This window comes from Podarcis tiliguerta (genome assembly GCF_965153285.1).
Source record: "Podarcis tiliguerta genome assembly, chromosome: 17".
In the NCBI taxonomy this organism is placed as follows: Eukaryota; Metazoa; Chordata; class Lepidosauria; order Squamata; family Lacertidae; genus Podarcis; species Podarcis tiliguerta.
In genome coordinates, this window is record NC_139550.1 from 32,749,395 (window position 1) to 32,771,653 (window position 22,259).

The following is a 22,259-nucleotide window of genomic DNA, read 5'->3' on the forward strand; positions in this document are numbered from 1 at the left end:
GTTGGCAGGCGCTGGGACCGAACGACGGGAGCGCACCCCGCCGCGGGGATTCGAACCACCGACCTTTCGATCGGCAAGCCCTAGGCGCTGAGGCTTTTACCCACAGCGCCATCCGCGTCCCTTATAATTGTTAACTAGATTTTAGTAAATCTTACTCAGCAGCATAAGTAGGAATGGCAAGCAGAAACTAACAAGTATTATTCTTAATGATATTTGAATGAACAAGCACATTTTTAATCTAGAATGGAATACTTTAAAATTAATCCAGTCACTAATAGGATGAATGGAGGGTGGGGTAGGGAGAAAGAGACCAAGACAACTTCCCAACCAAGTGGATGTCAAGCCTGTTTTAACCTTTTAACCCCTCTAAAATTTTGTTCCTTTGTTTTTATTTGATAAAATATGTCTGACCCAAAGAGTGCTTTTTTAAAAAAGAAAGAAAGAGAGAATGAAAGTAAGAATACCAAATTGTTTCATAGAACTTTGCACTTATATAGGGCAAAGTCGCCCACCCTGGAGTGCTGCTTCTTGGTATTATTCTTCAGGTCAGATGCTGGAAATTGCAGGTGGGGAGCTTGGCCACCAACAAGTAATTGGTTAAGAACACAATATCCAAATAATTTCATCAAAATAATCCACTGTTTGTATGGATTGCATTTTTGTTGTAAACTGCTTTGAGAGCCTTTTTGGCAGAAAAGTATGGTGGAAATAAAAAAAAAAGATGTCAGCAGGTTGTAGTTTAACTCTTGAAGCAAGTGTACTTTCATGGGAATAAACTACCGCCTTCTCCCCCTCCCTCCAAAAAATCAACAACTATAGGTATCAGGGCTGAAATAAGTGCTGGAAATCATGATGACCTCTGAACTTGAAAATTTTGCTCTCCTTTCCTCTTAATTACTAGCGCTAGTGACCCAAAAAAGCACATTCCCAAAGCAATTTCTACTATTTCACATTGCTGTTGTTATACTCATCGTCATTAATGACACAGCCTTTACCAACAGGTCCCAGAGTGGGTTGCAATTCAAAATTCAAAATTTTAAACAGTTAAAACAGTTAACAATCAACGGAATAGAGTGGGCCCTGAAAACCCACATCTCCAAGGTACATCTCCATCTTTTGCCCAAAGCCACACACACATATCTGTGAGGAGGGAATTACACAATTTAGGGGATTCCACAGAGAATACCATCTTCTGGGCCACCCCCACCCCCGAATCCCGAGGGCTGTGAAACTCCCAAGAGCTTCCCCTCTGCTGACCTTAACACCTGTGAGGTTCTGCAGGGAAGGAGGAGGTCTTTCAGCCTAAGTTATTTAGGGCTTAAAACACTCAAGCGAGCAGTGGCGTAGCATGGGTTGTCAGCACCCGGGGCAAGGCAAGTAATTTGCGCGCCCCCCCCCCGCTGCACTGTCCCTCCCCCAGATAGTCCTTCGCTCTCTCTCCGCACCGCACGCCTGGCACTCTCCCCTCCACAGTGGGCGGCGACCCGGCGGCTCGGATCGGATTCGCACAGCCAGCACTGCAGTGAGAGAGTGTGAGTGAGCCAGGTAGGGGCAGAGAGCTGCGAGTGCGAGCGCCCCCCCCCCCCCGATGTTGCGCCCGGTGCGGCCGGCCCCCCCTGCACCACCACCCCGCTACGCCACTGCCAGCGAGTACAGGAAATTGGACCCAGAAATTAACTGGCAGTCAATGCAGCTCTTAGAACAGGGCCTATATGAGGTTATGTTCAGACTTTATTTTCATACAATCCAGTCTGAGGGAGTGGATGGTTCTGGGACAGTTAGCTTAGCACAGTATTTAAGTGTGCTCTGTAGCATTCTGTTCAAAAGGACATAGTAAATCATCATCATCATCATCATCATTATTATTTAAATTTATTGGTCTTTTTTACCATGGTAATTCAAAGCAACTTTCAATCTATGTACCTACAAACACATACATTGAAAGCAGCATGAAAGAAAAAATAAAGGAAAATCCTATTTTTAAAAGGCAGGATTAAAACATTCCACCCACTCAAGGCCAAAGATAATTGAGAAGCAAAGGCCTGGTTAAAAATGTTGAAAGACACAAGATCTACCCACCCAGGAAGAATGGCAGATGAAGTTGATGAACTACATGGAATTGGCGGAAATGACTGGCAGAATCCGAGACCAGGCAGAAGAGTCGGTGGAAGAAGACTGGAAAAAAATTTAGAGTATATTTACAGAAATATTGCAAAATTAATGAATGCTAGCAGAATGCTGGAATGAAGCTATATGGTTTTAGCAGAAATGTTATAAAGAATTAAGTAAAAACTGATTGTTAATGGGCTGAAGTGGAAAATTTAAAGTTAGATTGTGTTAAGATAAATTATAGAACAAAAAATTGAAAAAGATGGAAAGGATTTGCTGAAATAGCTAATTGAACTAGAATACAAAAAAGGGAGGTGTGAGGAGGTCGATGAAACAAGTAAATGAAAGGTAAAGATATGGAAATATGGGATGTGTTTTTTAAATGCTTTTGTTTTTCTAGTTGTTTTGATGTATTGTTTTTCGTCTTTCTTTTTCTTTTTATTTTTATTTTTGATGTATTGTTTGTTAAATCTTTTATTGTTTCTTTTTCTCTTTTGTTTTTTCCCCTGTAACTATTAAACTTCTAATAAATATTTTTTTTTAAAAAAAGGCTTGGTTAAAAATGATTTTTATATAATGATGGTGCCAGAACATTCCACAAACAGGGAGTCACCACCGAAAAGGTTCATTCTCACATTGCCACCCTCCAGATCTTCTGGCTCTCTTTGACAGAGGGGTGTGGAGGAAGGGAGGGGGAGAAGGCAGGTTCTGCACCCGAGATCAAGATCACCTGCATGGCTCTCTTTGACAGATTTCAATTTCAATGTGGGGGGGGGGGGAGAGACAAAAAAAGTCCACACCAGGTACCACCTGACTTTGCTGTGCCACTGGTCCACAATTGACTGTCCCTCTTTGATTAGGATTTATTCTTCTTTGGTCTTCTATTTTTTTTTCCGTTTCCCTTTGGTTTAAATATTATTTCCTCTCCTAATACATTTTAGACAGATACCGTGTGTGTGTGTGTGTGTGTGTGTGTGTGTGTAAGCTCACAGGTGAAATTTAATTGTAACTCTTTAAAGTTATAAACAGTACTTTTTCAGAAGAGTAAAACCCCTTTGTTTACTTTATAAATCTAACCTAAACTGTTTTCAGTCGTGTTTACAAACCTGTTTCACCTTCCCCAGCCGGGTCTCTTTCCTAATCCCTCTGCCCCTTAACTCCTTCAGCTTTGACCAGTGAGAGGGCTAACACCAGTAGCATAGCCAGGGACAGGCTCACTCACTGGACTGTGACTTGCTCCCTCCACCACCTGTTGGTCATAATGACACATAAAAAAGTCCCTTGCAGCATTAATCCAGTGGGTACAAATGTCTTCATTTTCAGCATGCAATCATTGCAGGGCTTTGGTGAGGAATTAGTATTTTCTTTCCACATTAATACATTCTGGAAATAAATAAGTGCCTTTCACACTGCTCCTTTCATCATCTTATTATTAAGGTGACTCCCTCGCCATTTCATCTTGACCCACACTTGAATAAATCTTCAAACAGATGTGTGTTTACTTAGAAATTAGAGCTGGTATATTCTATTGGCCTTACCCCTTTGTTATGTACTAAGTTGAATAGGATCCAAACTGCGGGGACATGAAAAAGGAACCCCCTAACATCTCCCCAGAAGCCCAGTACAGTGGTACCTCGGGTTAAGAACTTACCGTATTTTTCGCTCTGTAAGACACACTTTTTCCCCTCCAAAAATTAAGGGGAAATGTGTGTGCGTCTTATGGAGCGAATGCAGGCTCCGTGGCTTCAGCGATAGCAACGCGAAGCCTCCGAAGCGCAGTGGGAGCGCTCCCGCCGCGCTCCGGAGGCTTCACGTTGGTTTCGCTGAAGCCAGGAGAGCAAGAGGGATCGCTGCGCACTGATCCCTCTTGCTCTCCTGGCTTTGCTTCGCTGGAGAGGTGCTACACAGCTTTCCTTCTCTGCACAGTGCCCCTTCAGAGAAGCGGGAGGAGAAATGGAAGGGGCTCCGTTTTTCCTGCCGTTTCGCTGAAGGGGCCCTGCGCAGAGAGGGAGAGAATTTTTTTTTCTTGTTCTCCCCCTCTAAAACAAGGTGCGTCCTATGGTCGGGAGCGTCCTATAGAGCAAAAAATACGGTGATTCATTCTGGAGGTCCGTTCTTAACCTGAGGTACCACTTTAGCTAATGGTGCCTCATCCTGAACCCAAGTTCTTAACCCGAGGTACTATTTCTGGGTTAGCGGAGTCTGTAACCGGAAGCGTCTGTAATCCGAGGTACCACTATATCTTTGCCAGAACAAGCACCAGAAAATAAGGACCGTGTCTGTCGGAGCATATTGTTCATTGCCACTGCAATCTCCAAGCAGTGAAAGATTCTAGGCATTTCTTTTTTAAATAAAAGTTTTTATTGAGTTTTACATTTTTATCATATTACAACATATCAAATCATCATAATAAAAGACGTACATTTCCCCAGTTTTTGCCCTCCCTAAACCTTCTCTTCTGGTTTTCCCCCCATATTGACTTCCCCTGCTTGCTTTTATAGTTTTTATATTTATTTCTGTTAACAGCAAGAGTTTTCTCAAACCCTACTCGTGAGTCCTTTTCTTTACATTGTTTCAGTAATGGTTCCCAGTCTTTTTAAAATTCTCTATTGTCTTTGTCTCTGAGTTTTTCTGTTCATTTCGCCTTTTCAGCATATTCCCTCCGTTTCTGTAGCCCTTCTTCCTTAGCTGGTATTTCTTCCCTTTTCCAGGTTACATCCTACCAACAGTTGTGGCAAACCTAAAGAGTTTCTTCTTTTCGCCCTGAAACATCTTTTGGACTTTAGTTTTGACTATGGAGTATGGGCTGATCTGCCGACAAGGAATAAAGGAACTGTCAAGATGGAAGTAAAGTGTAAGCATAAATTTGAAGAAGACCTGCAGATGGGACATGGAGAAGAGTTAAGAGCCTCGGATAGAAGATCACCAGATTGATGGGCTATGTAGAACTGATAGAAAGGACTGACAGAATCCGAGACCAGGGAGAAGAGACGGTGGAAGAAGATTGGGGAAAAAAAATTAAAAATCTATTTAGAGAAATATTGTAAAATTAATGAATGTTAGGAAATGTTGGAATGAAATTACATGACTTTAGTAGAAATATTATAAGGAGTTAAGTATAAATAAACTTTAAGGTTTTGGTGATAAGATAAGGTAGAAATAAATTAAGATAACTAAAAGATAGAAAGCAGTGAAAGACGGAAAGGATTTGCTGATATAATTAACAACTGGAATACAAAAATGGGAGGTGTGAGGAGGTCGAGGAAATAAGTTAATGAAATACAAGGATTTTGATGTATTGTGTTTTTTTTGATGTATTGTTTTTGTGTGTGTGTGTTTTGATGTATTCTGTTTTTTTGCTTTTTTGTATGTAATTTTTTATTCTTTTTTTCTCTTCTCTTTTCTCTTTTTTTTCTTTTTTGTGTAACTTTTAAACTTCTAATAAATATTATTATTTTTTTAAAAAAAAGAGTTTCTTCTTTTCTCTTGGCAGCTCTGGACCTGAACTCCCCTTCTCCGCCCCCTCCCTCGCCTGCCAGCCAATCCGCTGCCTGGGGGGCGTGGCCGGGCCCCATTTAAACCGAGGCGCGAGCCTGGGAGCTTCCTCCAACTGCCGGCTTCTGCCTTTCTCGGTCTCTCTCGCTGGGGCTCGGCTCCCTCGGCCGCTGCGGGTAGAGCTGCTGCCCCAACCCCCGAGCTACGGCGGAGAGCAGATCTGGGGGCGCCCTTAGCCGCTCTGCCGCTGCCACGGGAGGGAGAGCCGCCCATCATTACACCCCCTCCTACTCTTAGGTTGCCCAGCTGTGTGAGTGAAGGGGAAGGGGCTGCTTCGTGGCTCTGCGCAGCCACTGGGACCTTTCCTCAGGGTGTGTGTGTGTGTGATGCTGGTGTGTTCCGCCTTCCCTGCATCCCATCCAGTCCCTTTGCTCCATTTCCTCCTTCCTCCACGGAGCTCGCTTTGCCTCCTGGGCGCCTCTCGGTCTTTGCTTGCTCTGGGAGAGCGAAGTGGGTTAATTTCGTGGAGCTTTATTGGGGGGGGCAATTGATTTCCTTCCCTGAAAGTCAACCCTCTCTTCGCCCACCGGCTTTTGCTGTGTTATTCTGCCGGCTGCAGGGCTTCCTCATAGCGAGCTTCCCTTCCTTTCCTGGCAGTTAACCCATTGGTGTTAGCCGCTGTGGGCGAGGTATAAATAATTTTATTATTATTATTATTTCTTCGCCCACCGGCTTTTGCTGTCCTGAGGCGTCCGTGTTGTTTTTGGCCACGCGAGTTTCATTACAAGCTCCGTTTACCGTTAACGGTTACGGCGGCCATTTTTGAAGTGGGCAAGCGACCTATATTCTACAGGTCTGCGATGCTTGGCTGTGGGCCGCCATTTGGTCGCGCTCGTGGTCCGATGGCGACCCATCAGTCTGTTATACAACGCAGTCTCATTCAGCTGCAGCAATAGTAGCAGGCGTGTTAAAACTGCTTTTTGGCTCGGTTTTCTTGTGCTTAAGGCTTTGGCTGGGGGAAATTTTGCGCCGCTGTGCGGGATTGTCAGGTCGTCTTGCTGCATTTTGCATTTTGTGAGCCGCTTCCATTATGAGTAATTACGTGCTGAAGTTTATTTATTTACTTAATTTTGATTAAATATCACTTTTTTATTTTTACGCAATTAAAATTGATTTCCAGAATTTTGATTCTAAGTGAAGCTTTAAAACATAATAATAATATAAATAATAAATTTGAAATAAAAATAAAAGAAACACATGTAAGTCTGCGCTTCACTGCATTGTCCCTCTATTTGAATCTGGTTACTTTGCTTATACGGTTAGCACCAATCACGTTGTGGGTTGCTGTTTTGTTTGGGTGTTTTGCATTCAGTACAAAGGAATCCTTTTAGTGGTGCAACAAGAAAACTGCTGGCACACTAGCAAAGCTAAGCAGCGCCCTGGATGTTTTCAAGTTGGATGGGGCACCACATTTGGTCTTCAGGCCTGATTTAGAGGATGTAATTGAAGGTTCCCATGGTCTGCCCGTATGGGCCAGTCGTGTCCGACTCTAGGGTTGTGCGCCCATCTCACTTAAGAGGCCGAGGGCCAGTGCTGTCCGGAGACACTTCCGGGTCACGTGGCCAGCGTGATGAAGCTGCTCTGGCAAGCCAGCACCAGCGCAGCACACGGAAACGCCGTTTACCTTCCCGCTATAAAGCGGTACCTATTTATCTACTTGCACTTAGGGGTGCTTTCGAACTGCTAGGTGGGCAGGAGCTGGGACCGAAAGACGGGAGCTCACCCCGCCACGGGGATTCTAACCGCCGACCATACGATCGGCAAGTCCTAGGCACTGAGGTTTTACCCACAGCGCCACTCGCGTCCCATATTGCTTAATTTGGTCTAGCACTAATCACTGTTACAGGCACTCAGGATATTTGGCAGTCAAATCATTTGAAGATTGATTCAGTTCATATTGTAACTGCCTGGTCAATAATTCTGAGCTAAGCTTGCCTGTGCATCTGGTGCTGAACCAATTGGGGCAACAGGTTTTTTCTGTAGTAGTTCTAGAACTGTGATTGGGGTTGTCTCATGGCTCCCAAGAAGAACCAGGCATCCGCTGCTGCCGGCACTGGGTCAAAATGTGCTCCGGCTACCAGGGTCCGGTCCTAGTCAGCCCAGTTAGGAAGGGGTTCCTCACTTGCAGCCCAGGCAGTAGGGCAATTGCAGTCAGCATTGGCAGATATGGCAAAAGACCTGCGGCGATGCACCAGTTTTTTGCTGAATTGGATACCTTGATGTAGCGCTTTAGGCCTGAGGACTTGAGCCAAGATGCAGACCCTGAGTCTACCCCTGATTTTATTCCTGACACTGCAGCCAGTGCTTCCAGCCATGAGTCTGAGGAGCTGCCTGCTATGTCCCAGGCTCTCTGTTTAGTGATGCGCAGCTTTCCAGCTCGGCATCTTGGCCTACATCTTCTGCACCCAAGCCCCAGAGTAACACACCCTCCACTGCATTGCACCCGCAGAAGTAACGAAATGTTCACCCGGCAGCACAGTCATGGCGCACAGGCGCTAGGGTCACCTGATCCACAGGCAAGATGGCTTCTCCTCCTCCTTCCCAATCGTCCTCTGGGTGGCAATCCTCTTTAGCATCGCTCTTGACTCATTTCCTCAATCTCCTTCCCTCCCTCCCTATTTTCAGGTTTCAAATTTGGCCTTGCCAAACCTCGGTTAGTTGCCATTGAGGGGCCTGATAGGAATTTTTCCACTTGGCAAATTGGCATGGGCCATTTGGTTTTCGCCTATCTCATAGTAACCATCACAACTTTGTAAGGTTTGGCGGTTAGGCATTGGTTGATCTTATGATGGAGGAAGGGAGGTGTGGCCATCACCTGCCCCTTCAATCTTAAAGGTATTCCGTTAAAGGAATCCGGGGGTGTGGACCTTGTCCGAAGTCCAGGACTGGGCTCACCCTACAGAAAAATAGGAATACCTATTTATCATGTTTCCAGAGATGCTGTGCACCAGGGGGTGGGGCTAGCCGCCTGCGGGGGCACCGCCAGAAGTGAGCAGTTAGCGTCCCAGGGGGGTGCTGCCTGTGGCGAACATTTCGTTACTTCTGCGTCGCCGCGGAGCGCAACCCGAAAGCACTCAGCCTGAAGCAACTTCAACCCGAGGTATGACTGCACTTAACTTGAGGCTCATGCCTCAAATTTATTAAAAATCTTTGCATCCTATATCTACTCAAGTATTTTTAAGTCCCCTTCAGCAGATGTAGACCAAGTCTGATGCATCATAAAGGCTGTTGTTGTTGTTGTTTAGTCGTTTAGTCATGTCCGACTCTTCGTGACCCCATGGATCAGAGCAAGCCAGGCACTCCTGTCTTCCACTGCCTCCCGCAGTTTGGTCAGACTCATGTTTGTAGCTTCAAGAACACTGTCCCACCATCTCATCCTCTGTCGTCCCCTTCTCCTTGTGCCCTCCATCTTTCTCAACATTAGGGTCTTTTCCAGGGAGTCTTCTCTTCTCATGAGGTGGCCAAAGTATTGGAGCCTCAGCTTCACAATCTGTCCTTCCAGTGAGCACTCAGGGCTGATTTCATAAAGGCTACAATCCTACATACACTTAGCTGGGAATAGGTCCCTTTGAACCAATTCGGGTTTACTCCAGACTAGATAAGCATAGGGTTGCATTGGAAATCCCTCTGTTGACACTTTTTATTTCAAAAATATCTTTTTAATTTGCAGGCTTGCCACGTGACCTCCAAAAACAGAGAAAGCACATCAAATCTAGCCTTGAAACAGAGGCCTCCTTGCACGATAGTTTGGTTGTACCTGCCAATCTGAAAGCAAGCAAACGTAGACACTGAACTTTCTAAGTTGCCAGAACACCTGCCATCAAAGTTGCATCTGCACCTGCATCACACAAAGTTGTCAACAAAGTTGCATCTGCCAAGGTCTCTCCCCAATTCTCCTTGCTTCATGATCCACCATTTACTGACAGAAGATTGGTAAGCAATTGATCATGAATTGTTAAAAAACAAAAAAAACATAAACACCACCCTACATAGCAAGCTCCACAGCATGTTTCCCCCATAAGGTCACCTTGTCTGTTACCTTTGCAGGGAGAATTGCTCCTCCAGTAGTGTCTGGAATGCAGGCAGACGATGCATAGAGAGACTTCTCACACCAGTGAGTCTGAACGCTAGGAGGAGAAGTAGGCACCAAATCCAGGCGACCTAGACACACACCAGTGATGCATCAAGTGAGCATCTTCCCAGCAACAGCACATTGCCGTGGTGCTTGAAATGGTCCTTTGGTGCAATGGTGGAGTTAAAATTCAAGCTCAGTCACTGATGTCACCCCCCTCCCATGCTAATACTTTGGCTTAAGAAAAGGGAGCCAGTCATTATTTGGGCAATGTGGGATAGAGAGGGATAGCAAGACAGAGAGATAGCAGTTGCATTGGAAGAAAGCATGGACACCGCAGGGGCTTGAACTTTGTCCTGGGAACCAGGAGTACCAACCACCAGTGTCTTTTGCTTTTTTTTGAGCAATGCAACAAGGGGAAAAGCAAAACCTGAGAGAACATTCACAGGGGAAAAGAAAACCTTAAGATGTTAAGAAGAGCTCTTTGGAGAGAACTGTGGAGAGAGCAACAGAAAAGAAAATGGGGAAAAGGAGACACCAATACAAAAAACATTATCTTGAAAAAAGACCACTGAGTGGCGGAATGTGAACTTACCTAAAGCAGCACAGCCCAAATGCAGGTGACTCTCACTTCAGTTACAGTGAACTCTGGGAAGCCTGAAGGAAAGAGGAGCTGGAACAAAGGAAGAAGTCTTCTCCTACCTGCAGGTGAGCTTCATGGTGGTGATGCAGAATAGGGCCTCTTCTGACAACTCAGTCACCGCAACCCGATAAGAGTTTTGGCACAATGAGTTGCAGACAGAACACAGTAGAGATTTTCTCCCTAGCCAAGAAAGGCATACTCTGGGAAGCCTGGAGGAAAGAAGAGATGGAACAATAGAAGAAGTGTTCTCCTACCTGCAGGTGAACCTTTTCTTACCACCATGACTTCTGGGATGCAGCTGGAAGAGCTGGCTTCATTTGAGGGTTGGGAGCTCTTTGGAGATACCTGTGAAGAGACCACCAGAAAAGAAAACGAGGAAAAGGAGAGACCAGTACAAAAAACATTTGTCTTGAAAAAAGACCACTGAGTGGTGGAATGTGAACTTACCTAAAGCAGCACAGTCCAAATGCAGGTGACTCTAACGTCAGGTATTGTGAACTCTTGGAAACTTGAAGAGCTGGAACAAAAGAAGTCTTCTACTACCTGCAGGTGAGCCTCAATGTGGTGACATGGAATAGGGCATTTTCTGACAACTCAGTCACCGCAACCTGAGAGAGTCTTAGCACAATGAGTTGCAGACGGAACAAAATAGAGATTCTCTCCCTAGCCAAGCAAGGCATACTCTGGGAAGCCTGAAGGAAAGAAGAGATGGAACAAAAGAAGTGTTCTCCTACCTGCAGGTGATCCTTTTCTTACCACCATGACCTCTGGGACTCAACTGGAAGGGCTGGCTTCATTTGAAGGTTGGGAGTTCTTTGGAGATACCTGTGAAGAGACCACCAGAAAAGAAAACGGGTAAAAGGAAGGACCAATACAAAAAACATGTTCTTGGGGGGAAAAGGACCACAGTGGTGGAATGTGAACTTACCTAAAGCAGCACAGTCCAAATGCAGGTGACTCTCACTTCAGGTACAGTGAACTCTGGGAAGCCTGAAGGAAAGAAGAGATGGAACAAAAGAAGAAGTCTTCTCCTACCTGCAGGTGAGCCTCATTTTGGTGACACAGAATAGGGCTTCTTCTGAAAACTCAGTCACCGCAACCTGAAAGAGTCTTTGCACAATGAGTTGCAGACGGAACACAATAAGATACTTTCTCCCTAGCCTAGGAAGGCATACTCACCTAAATGTCCTTCAGTCATTGAATGCCATTTTGACTGCCATTTTTATTTGAAGCTGGATAAGCCTTTGATCTAGAGGGGCACAACAGAGAGATGAGATTCAGACTTAAATCTCTGCCGTTAAGCTTGGTATGAAAGAAGGAAGACTGTTCACCCTCTTGTTTGTCCATCTGAGGGTGACATTGTGTCCTGCGGACCCCATTCTTGGTCTGCGATCTAGAGTCGCTAGTTTCTCCACAGCCACCTTTCACCAATCCTACAGAAAATGAATTTCAAAAAAACAAACAGCTTTTCTTACCACCATGACTTCTGGGACTCTGCTGGAGGAGCTGGCTTCATTTGAGGGTTGCGAGCTATTTGGAGAGACCTTTCAAGACACCACCACAAACAAAAATGGGAAAAAGGAGAGACCGATACAAAAAAAATTGTCTTGAGAAAAGGCCACTGAGTGGTAGAATGTGAATTTACCTAAAGCAGCACAGCCCAAATGCAGGTGACTCTCACTTCAGGTACAGTGAACTCTGGGAAGTGTGAAGGAAAGAGGAGCTGGAGCAAAAGGAGTGTTCTACCTGCAGGTGAGCCGCGTGGTGACACAGAATAGGGCTTCTTCTGACGATTCAGTCACCGCAACCTGAAAGTGTCTTAGCACAAAGAGTCGCAGATGGAGCACAATAGAGATTTCCTCTCTAGCCTGAGATCCAGAAACCCTAGTTTGTCCTACCAGCAGGTGAACCTCATTGTGGTAACACAGAATAGGACCTACTCTGTAGTGGCACCCTGATGGCAGAAGTTCCTTCGATTGGAAGCACAGATGATGACCACATTGGTTTTTCAAGTTCTCTTCTCTTCTGAAAAAAAATGATTGAATGAACAGGATTGCTCAATACAGGCCCCTTGGGAACCTTCGTTTGTATTTTATGTGTTACTACATTTATATCCTACCTTTCATCCAATGAGCTGAAGGTGGTGTGATGGTTGTATCGTGACCAAAAAGAGCCTTAGCAGAAAGAGCTGCAGATGGAACACAATATAAATTTTCTTTTCAGCGAAGCAAGAGATGCTTGCCTAGATGCCATTAATTCAGAATGCATCTGTATTGTTCCTATCATGATCTAGCATTCAGACATCACTTGTTAGGTATTTGTGTGTGCTGCCACCTCTGAAAAGTCAAGAGTATTTGATAGTTACCTTCCTTCAACAAGTGAGATGTTAAAGGCAAAACAAGCAATTAGTTAGATCTAGTTTTTAAATCATTATTTTAAAAGTATCACCTTGAAAACAGAAGTACTGGAGATGATCCAAGGTTTAATATTATAGAGTCAATGCTGTGTGAGCTATGAACTAAATAGCTTTTCCTAGAAGTTGCTTAGCAAAAATAAAACAATTTTTAAAATCCAAAAACATGGTTGCAGCGTATGAAATTTTCAGTGAAACTGTAGGCTGTAATGAGAGTTATTGAGTTATTGCAGGTCACAGCGACATTGTGTACTGGTGATTGTTTTGCCTGCCCTGTTTGCATTGTTACCTTTTGAGGTCCATTTCCCATATTTTACATAATTTTCTGCACAGGTGGTATAATGGTCCCCCTCATTATTTCATCCTCACAACAACACTGTGAGAGTTAGGTTAGGCTAAGAGGCAGTGACTGGCCCAACGTCACCCAGGAAGAGCTTTCCTCAGAGAAATAACTTTCACGCAGGTTCCTGGAGTTGCTATGTCTCTGAGTAGTTGCTCTGCATTTCCTCCTCCACAGGAGCCAAAGACAAACCACCTCTTTCTTATCATTGCCATCAGCAGCTTCATCTTCCAAATGCCTTCTTTTCCACACTGGAATTGGCAAAGTCACCTTCAATTTGCTTTTGGTTTTTCTCTTCCTAAAATGTGGGCATGTTTGGGACCTTACGGATTTAGAAATAGCTCAAGGAACAAAAAAAACCCCTCAACAATATTTTGGTGCCCATCGTCTGCAATTCCCCCATAGCTTCAAAATAGGTAAAATACTCTGACCCGTGATGAGTGCATTTTGTTGTTGCTGCAGTTTCTGCTGCTATTTGTGGCACTTGCTATTCCCCAGAATCTTGGCACGCTGATCCAAACTAGCCACTCTTAGGGCTAGTTTGAAAAGTAAGCAAAACTTGATTTATCCCTTTCATATTCTTTCATTTTCTCTTGGCTGCTCCAGTTGTCACATGGCTTTTTTTGTTTTGTTTTGTTTTGGTGATTATCCTTAAAATCTTTATCTTGGTTTTTTTTTTTGAATTTTCAGTTTAGATTTTGCTTGGCTAAGCTTTCTTTTGGGGACTTCTGTTCTCATCCTGAAGCAAAATTCTTAATCCGAGGTACTATTTCTGGGTTAGCGGAGTCTGTAACCTGAAGCATCTGTAACCCGAGGTACCACTGTAATCAAAACCTTTCTAACTAAATGAAATTTTATCTTCCCACAAAGAAAACAGATGCAGAAATGTGCAAAGAGAAAAACAAGAACCAAAGAATGATTTGCCCATACACAACACTTGATACTGCTTCTTCCTTTCTCTGCCATCCCTTCTTACAAACAACCCTTCATCTCATGTGCTGCCAGGTTTTTTAAACTTCTGGGTCATTGCAATCTTTATGAACATTCCATAACACCTCAGCAGTAGAGCCAATGGGTAAGGAAGGCGGTTGACTGTGTGTGTTTGCTTACACACCCAGATGTGTCTCATAGCAACCTCAATCAAACCAGCTCTGCAGAGATGCTTTCCTGAGAAAGAGGCTCAAGGCTGCCACTATCATTTATATTAGGGCTGAGCTACATAGTATGTTGGGGACGCAGGTGGCGCTGTGGGTTAAACCACAGAGCCTAGGACTTGCCGATCAGAAGGCTGGCAGTTCGAATCCCCGCGACGGGGTGAGCTGTTGCTTGGTCCCTGCTCCTGCCAACCTAGCAGTTCGAAAGCACGTCAAAGTGCAAGTACATAAATAGGTACCGCTCTGGCGGGAAGGTAAACGGTGTATCCGTGCGCTGCTCTGGTTCGCCAGAAGCGGCTTAGTCATGCTCGCCACATGACCCAGAAGCTGTATGCCGGCTCCCTCGGCCAATAAAGCGAGATGAGCGCCACAACTCCAGAGTCGGCCACGACTGGACCTAACAGTCAGGGGTCCCTTTACCTTTACCTTACATAGTATGTTATTCACATACTTTAAAAAAGTGCATAGACGAAACATTTTTATTTTGTAGACTAGAGCAGCCATGGAGCGGTGATTTTTCACCAGTCTGCGGATATATTAGGGTTTATGGATGTTTATTTTTTCAAAACAAAAGTGGCCAGTTTAAGTGAGCTTCTCCTCCTCTTCTGAACTTCGGCCACTCTGGCTGGGACTGTTGGGCAACTGCCAACAACATCTGTAAGGCCACTATTTCCACATCCCAGTGTCTTTTTGACCAGCTCCCGATAGACATGTGTTTACTTAGCTGAGATTTCAAATTGTAAATTCTTTAATAGGCCAACAAATGAAGACATTGTGCACTGTAGCCTCTACTGCCCTTATTATGTTCCTTGTGCTCTCCCCCCCCCCCCCGTTACTGTCAGGCACCTTGAAGGTTTGTCATCGGGCAGAAAGGTAAAATGAAAATATTTCAGATAAAATAAATACATAAAAGAAATACACAAACGCCTTATCAACTTCTCCTCCCCTGCCTGAAGATATTCCATTTCAAAATACACATTTCCCCACGATCAACAGCAATGCACCATTTTTTGTCATGTGGAAAAGATGGGGAAGAACAGGCCAAATCTATGCAACGACGTTTTCTTAGAGGGGAACAGCCAGGGGTTTAGAAGGCATTGCCTCAGCACATGTCACAAGAGGCCTTCACCTCACTTTGCCTCCAGCATGGATCAACCACCTTAAATCTGCCCTTGAAGCAGCTCCTCGGCATCTGAAAATAAAAGGTATGACTCAGACTTAAAGCAGCACATCTATGCTCACCAGCCAGCAGCTTTTCTCTGGTTCTTAATGACCACAATGGCAATTTGAGAGGTGTTCCCACTCCCCTGAGCTTGCCTTAAGAGAAGGCAGAACTGGCACAGATAAGATGATAAGATTTTTCACTCATTGTTTGACATTTGACCAAGGTTAATTGTGTGTTTTCCCTTTAGTGGTTAACCACCATTGCCTCATCACTTACTGAGATGACCTTTCCAAATATAGCCACATATAGCTGCAGCAGAGGGAACAAAGTGAAGCTGGGCTCCCATCCGCTTTTCCGAGAAACCAGCTCCATCAGAGTCCTCTCTCCTATCAACAGCCATCTAACAGCAGCCATTCTCGGTGATCTCAGTGGCTCATAGTGTCCATTGCCAACTTCAGCTGGTGCAGTGCTCTCCCCCTCCCTCCCAACCCTTTTTCCTTTTGTGCCACACCTTTTAGAGTGCAAACCTGAAGACAAGGGCTGTCTTGCTTTTGACCTTTGTAAGGCACTCTGAGAGCATGGGGGGGGGGGCTTGAAAAGTGAGGCAAATATGCTCCCCCCCCCCAAAAAAAATTATTCCATGTTCTTCTCAAGCACCCAAGTCTGCATAGTTTATATGCTCAAACGCACTAATATATACATACTATGTAAATCACGTAAGGGCATCATGCAATGTGTGTGGGGAAAACACCACTTGACAGCTTATGAATGAGCCCTCGCCATCCACTGAAGGGAGTGGATTGACATTGTGAACTGGTGTCATTCATTATAGAGGCAGCAGATGTGTTAAGTTACATCTGGCAAAAGGTAACCGTTCCCCCCCCCCCCTTTTTACAAGCGACGAAAGAGCTCTGAGCAGCTCCACAGCACCATCTACTGTGTCGATAATGAATAACACCAATTCACAATGTCAATCCACTCCATTCATAAGCTGTCAAGCGGTGTCCCCCCCCCCCCCACTGTATGATGCCCTTGCATCATCTCTACATAGTACAGTGGCACCTTGGTTCTCAAACTTAATCCATTCTGGAAGTCCATTCCAAAACCAAAACGTTCCAAAACCAAGGCGTACTTTCCCATAGAAAGTAATTCAAAATGGATTAATCTGTTCCAGACTTTCAAAAACAACCCTTAAAACAACAATTTAACATGAATTTTACTATCTAACAAGACCGTTGATCCATAAAATGAAAGCAATAAAAAATGCACTGCAGTCACGCGATCAATCAGTAGCTGAACTGGGTTCCACACAGTCACAAAACCCCCAAAAAGCCGCAAAAACAGACAGACCTCAGCGTATCAATCAAATTGGAAGCATAACACTCAAAACGGAGCATGTTCACAAATCGGAACACTTCTGGGTTTGCAGTGTTTGGGTTCCAAGTTGTTTGAGTACCAAGGCGTTTGAGAACCAAGGTACCACTGTATGTAAATAAGCCAAAGAATCCACTGTAGGTAAAACAATAAAGTTTATTATTTAGACAAGGAATAAGGTGATGATTTAAGTCTATATATTCTATACGTTGTTAAGCTACAAAAAAAAAACTCCAAGTCTTGGACTCTCTTGAGATGCTCCTTTGATACTACCTTTTCACATTCCTAAGGATGTGTTGCCCACTGTTTGTTCCTGCAAAAGCCAATAATAAGTACCGTAATTGTTAGCATGTTATCGATATTAGGATGTAAGAAAAAACAAAAACAGGAACTGGCAGAAAGACATTTTTGAGGCAAGAGACTGAAACCCATCCATGCCTGACTCTCCTTTTGTCTCTCCATTTTAAGGGTTGTAAAGGTAAAGGGACCCCTGACCATCAGGTCCAGTCATGGCCGACTCAGGGGTTGCAGCGCTCATCTCGCTTTATTGGCCAAGGGAGCCAGCGTACAGCTTCTGGGTCATGTGGCCCACATGACTAAGCCGCTTCTGGTGAACCAGAGCAGCACACGGAAACACTGTCTACCTTCCCGCCGGAGTGGTACCTATTTATCTACTTGCACTTCATGCTTTCGAACTTCCAGGTTGACAGGAGCAGGGACCAAGCAACGGGCGCTCACCCCGTCATAGGGATTCGAACCACCGACCTTCTGATTAGCAAGCCCTAGGCTCTGTGTTTTAACCCACAGAACCACCCGCATCCCTAATGGTTGTATAAATGCTAAATAAAAACCCACGGACACTTGAGGAGGTGTCAATGACTTACCTGTAACCTGTGAAACTTACCTGTAACTATCCAATGTCCCTCCTTTCTATGACGTATTTCTGATGTATGACTGATGTTCTTGCAGGCCAGGCCGCGGGGAGATCCGACTCAAAAGGTATAAAAATTCTGGTTTCCTTTTGTTCTGGGATCTCCTCCCTTCTGTGTGTAGGGACCCTGTTGCAACAGCTTATTTTCTATTAGGGCATGAGTGGTGCTGTGGTCTAAACCACTGAGCCTATTGGGCTTGCTGATTGGAAGGTTGGCGGTTTGAATCCCCGCAATGGGGTGAGCTCCCGTTTCTCTGTCCCAGCTCCTGCCAACCTAGCAGTTCGAAAGCACGCCAGTGCAAGTAGATAAATAGGTACCACTGCGGCGGGAAGGTAAATGACATTTTTGTGCGCTCTGGCACTCGTCACGGTCCTCCGTGCACCAGTAGTGCTTTAGTCCTGCTGGCCACATGACCTGGAAAGCTGTCTGTGGACAAATACCAGCTCCGTTGGCCTGAAAGCAAGATGAGCATCACAACCCCATAGTTGCCTTTGACTAGACTTAACCATCCAGGGGTCCTTTACTGTATACCTTTTAATTTATATTAATAAAGATTAGGCTTATTAGCTGCCTACCTTCCAGATACTCTTCTTGGCCTCTGTTTCTTCTCTCCAACCAATAGAGACTTTCCTGAGGGAGTCTATATGGGGCTCTAGAAACCCCATAAGGGAGATAGAGGGTTTTATTTTTTCTTATAACACTACATTTAACATAGATAAGAGACATCAGAATTACAGCCTGCTCCAATTTATAAGCTAAGAGAAAGGCATGTTAAACAAATGGGCATCAGAGGGCGCTCAGCCTCCACCTGTTCTATTTTTAAATCCTTAAAGTCAGGTATGATTTAATTTAGTGAGATTGGTCACAGGTTCAGCCTGGGTACAGAGCACACAAGCATGGACTTTATTTCTGACATTTTATAATGTCAAACTCTTATAAATCCAGATAGTTCCAATGCTTACATGGCAAAATCAGAACTATTGGTAATGACTTGGAACTCTTTCAAGTGTGCAATATATTTATTATAATATTCAAATCAGATTAAGGGACATTGAAAAACAAAACATTGAGTCAACTGTAAATAAAATTTGCTCCCCCAAATTTTATGGTTTAAATCCGACAAATAACAGGGGCACTTATATTTCAAAATTAATAATTGCAGTCTAATGCAGGGCCTTTACGTTAGCCCAACTGAATGTTTCCCCTCAGCTTTTGTCAAGGGCAGATATTTAAGCATCCCCAGATGTTTTTTGAATGTGCCGGGCACAGTAGAACATATTCTTTTCTACTGTCCATTGTACAACCAGCTACACAAACACGTCCTATCCCCTTTTCTGGGTAGTCTAACATCATGGAATAATGAAAATATCAGTTTATATCTGTCTGACATTAACCCAGAAGTAACTGCAACGGTGGCTTGCAAGAGATTTTATCAATAGTATCTCTTAGAGTGGTGAATGGCACTATTTAGCGGGAGGAAACCCCAATGAAAATCCTCGTTATTGCATATTTTTACATGGCTGTTTATTTGTATATATTTAAAAATTTTATACAAGGACATTTTTATGATGGCTTATATTTGTAATGCCTAATAAAGGTTTGGCAAAGTAAATAAGTTAGACAACATTCCTTTTTGCCCCGTGTAAAATGCCCTCTGCTTTTAGGTTGGCCAGTCTGGAGAATTTCCCACGGGCTTCAAAAATGGAATAAATCACATCAGGCAAGAAAGAGGGCAAAAAGTGGTACATTGGGCACCTGTGCAGCAATTGAAACGTACCAGCAGACAAGAGTCTGGAAAAGAATGGGCTAGACTCATGTTAAGTTCTGAAGTGATCAGTATAGTTCTGCCCATGCCTTCCTTAAGGAAAATCTTTTCCCCAGTAGCTGGATTGTCAGAGTTTTAAGGTATTATTAGTTGAAGCAGTGCCAGATTTACACATAAACTAAACAAGCTATGGGGACGCGGGTGGCGCTGTGGGTTAAACCACAGAGCTTAGGACTTGCCGATCCGAAGGTTGGCGGTTTGAATCCCCATGACGGGGGTTCGGTTCCAGCTCCTGCCAACCTAGCAGTTCGAAAGAATGTCGAAGTGCAAGTAGATAAATAGGTACAGCTCCGGCGGGAAGGTAAATGGCGTTTCCGTGCACTGCTCTGGTTCGCCAGAACCAGTCAGGCCAGAACTTAGTCCTGCTGGCCACATGACCTGGAAGCTGTACGCCGGCTCCCTAGGCCAATAAAGCAAGATGAGCACCGCAACCCCAGAGTCAGCCATGACTGGACCTAATAGTCAGGGGTCCCTTTACCTTTAAACAAGCTATAGCTTAGGGCCCCACTCTCTTGGGACCGCCCAAAAAATGCAAGTACCTTTCCGAAATAGAAGATAAAAAACAAATAAAATAAAACCTACATACAACAACAGTGTTTTGTGTTGTATAGGCTCCTATGATGTAAGTAATGGGCCCCGCCTGCTAGCCTGCTCCCTAAAATATCACTAGCTTGCTCGTTCCTATATAGAGAGTGCCTCTCCTATTTTGTTATGTGCAAATGACTTTAGATACCTATTAGGTCCATAAATTACCATAATAGCATATATTCAACACACAAAAAACAGGGACAATTTGTTGTTGACAAAGGACAGCTGAACATATAAAGGGCCCCATTACCTTCAGTAGCTTAAGGCCTTATCAAACCTAAATCTGGCCCTAGGTTGGAGCAAGGCAAGCTCGACTCCACCATCGAGAACGACTCTGAGGCAGGTGTTTTTGCTGCTTAAAGCTGATGGGACGAGGCACTGGCTTTTTTCACATGCTGTTTTGGGCAAGACCGCAATGCCCGTCACTTACAAAGTCTACAAATGCCACAAGAAATATTCTTCTGTTAATGGTGCCCCAGGACTCTTTCTAGCAGGCAAACTCCATAACTCTTTGTTTGCTTATTTAAAACCCTTCGGCCACAAAGGGAGCCAATAAAAACTTCAAAACCATAAAAGGACCATCAGCAATGCAGAATGCAAGTAAGAGGAGAAGATGAAATAAATCACAGCAATTAAATACATCTGGAGCAGGCAAACCCCAGCCAGGTAATTAAATCCCATAAAACTCTGCTGGAATAGGAAAGTTTTCAATTGATGTTAATTATACCAAATTATTGTTAACTGATGTTAATGATTTTAAATGTATCCATTTAAAATTAACTACTGCCTGAGGCAAAGCTTTTTTGGGAGTGGGGGACAGAGGGTGGCACAGTCTCCAGATCAAAGGTGACCCGTGATGCGGCAAAAATACAATCACGGCAGATTGCAAGGTAGGAGCTGATCGTGATTAAAACCACTGAAATAACTTAAGCAGAACGGGGCCAGGGGCTTCCTGCAGGACTGGGAGCACTCTGTGCTCGAAAGGACAAATTTTGTGCCAAGGTAACCCAAATTCTGCATCTGGAAATGCTGAATTCTGCATCCGGCATATATTGTACACATTGGGTATGTTTTCCAGTTTTGCATAACCTGCATTGTTTATTGTCTGCATGGGTTGTTCTGCCTCCGTTTCTTCAAGGAAGAGGAAAGGAGTGATCCAGGGCACCAGAACTCCCACCACCACCAGGCCAGCCACTGGAAAACTTACCGTATTTTTTGCTCTATAAGACTCACTTTTTCCCTCCTTAAAAGTAAGGGGAAATGTGTGTGCGTCTTATGGAGCGAATGCAGGCTGCGCAGCTATCCCAGAAGCCAGAACAGCAAAAGGGATTGCTGCTTTCACTGCGCAGCAGTCCCTCTTGCTGTTCTGGCTTCTGAGATTCAGAATATTTTTTTTCTTGTTTTCCTCCTCCAAAAACTAGGTGCGTCTTGTGGTCCGGTGCGTCTTATAGAGCGAAAAATACGGTACTTAGTTACATCCCTGACATCTGGGGTCCTCCCAAGTATTACCCACAGCCTTTCAAGTATCATCTTCTTTGGCAATCAATCGTAGCCAAGTAATATTGTCTTCCAAAACAGGGTTTTAGCAGTGAGTCCATAAGTGACTGTGGAGGCCAATTCTGGATCCACATGTCCTTCTACAATGGGGACCTAGGTTTCTGGGTGGGAGTTAATCGCAGTGAGGGTTTGCCAAGCGTGCCTTCCTCTTAGCACGTTTCTCACTTGCGTCCTGAGTTTGAGTGTCTTCAAAGCCCATGATACCTTTGGTAAAGGCTGTTCTCCAACTGGAGCGCTCGCAGGCCAGTGTTTCCCACTTGCCGGTGTTTATACTACATTTCTTTAGATTTGCCTTGAGAGAGTCTTTCAACCTCTTTTGTTGACCACCAACATTCCGCTTTCCATTTTTAAGTTTGGAATAGAGTAGTTGCTTTGGAAGATGACAATCAGGCATCCGCACAACATGACCAGTCCAACGAAGTAGATGTTGAAGAACCACAAGTGATCTTTGCTTCTTTCAGTACACTGGTGTTAGTTTGTCTGTCTTCCCAAGTGATGTGTAAAAATTTTCAGAGACACCTTTGATGGAATC

The 22,259-nt window shown here is 44.3% G+C and overlaps 1 long non-coding RNA gene across 5 annotated transcripts; it reads left to right on the plus strand.

The window, feature by feature from the left end:
* Window positions 1-834: 834 nt before the first annotated feature.
* Window positions 835-12,401, plus strand: LOC310667901. 5 transcript variants are annotated; one of them, XR_014506380.1, is made up of 2 exons: window positions 835-1,331; window positions 9,335-12,401. It is a non-coding gene; the product is annotated as an uncharacterized lncRNA (long non-coding RNA). The 5 variants fall into 5 exon arrangements; XR_014506381.1 differs by lacking the exon at window positions 835-1,331 and adding an exon at window positions 5,596-5,981; XR_014506382.1 differs by lacking the exon at window positions 835-1,331 and adding an exon at window positions 5,596-5,914.
* Window positions 12,402-22,259: the final 9,858 nt, after the last annotated feature.